This window comes from Lactuca virosa, chromosome 4 (genome assembly GCF_052849685.1).
Source record: "Lactuca virosa cultivar CGN04683 chromosome 4, Lactuca_virosa_CGN04683_v6, whole genome shotgun sequence".
Taxonomy (NCBI): Eukaryota; Viridiplantae; Streptophyta; class Magnoliopsida; order Asterales; family Asteraceae; genus Lactuca; species Lactuca virosa.
Genome location: NC_136429.1, coordinates 514655688 through 514656422, shown reverse-complemented (window position 1 = coordinate 514656422; position 735 = coordinate 514655688). Strand labels below are relative to the sequence as shown.

The 735-nt window shown below is 41.1% G+C and overlaps 1 non-coding gene across 1 annotated transcript; it reads left to right on the top strand.

Annotated features, from left to right (window-relative positions):
• Positions 1-207: 207 nt before the first annotated feature.
• On the top strand, positions 208-314 carry LOC145110208 (small nucleolar RNA R71). Its single transcript, XR_013709589.1, has one exon. It is a non-coding gene; the product is annotated as a small nucleolar RNA R71 (small nucleolar RNA).
• Positions 315-735: the final 421 nt, after the last annotated feature.

Genomic DNA, 735 nt, shown 5'->3' with positions numbered 1-735 from the left:
GCCATCTCTTCAGAATGTGTACCCTAACTGCCTTTTGCTCCATCTTGTCTCGGGTTGTGATACTCACGAGAGTGTTTGGAGAATTCTTCAACTAACTCCTTGACCTCTCTTGGATTTTTCTTTGTCAATGGCCCTTGAGAATCAAGGAGTTTCCTTGTCATAACATTGACCACATCATAGAAAATAGACATCTCTTGTTGGATGTTTAGATCATGTTGAGGACAATTCCTTAGCAATCCTTTGTAACGCTCCCATGCCTCGTATAGTGACTCCCCTGGTTGTTGCTCAAAGTTGATTATCGCCTTCTTGAGTTTAGCAATCTTAGATGGTGGGCAAAACCGATCTAGAAATTGCTCACGCATTTGAGCCCAAGTAGTATTGTACCAAGAGGAAGTGCTTTTAACCAATCTTTTGCAGCTCCTTTGAAAGTGATTAGTAGTATCCTTAACAAAACAGTATCTCTATTGACATTTGGGACATTGAAATAATCTGCAATGTCATTCACTTCATCTAGATGCTTAAAAGCATCCTCATGATCTTTCCCATAGAATGGTATATCCTTAAGTGCAGTAAGGATGTGTCTCTTCAGCTCGAATGTGGCAGTAACAGGAATTGCGGGTTGTACCAAACTCGGACCAATATCATCTCTGATACGCTTCTTGTAAGCTCCCATGGACATCTCGTCAATATTTGTCATTTCGTTGCTTGGCTCGTCTTCGTGTTCGCTCGTATATA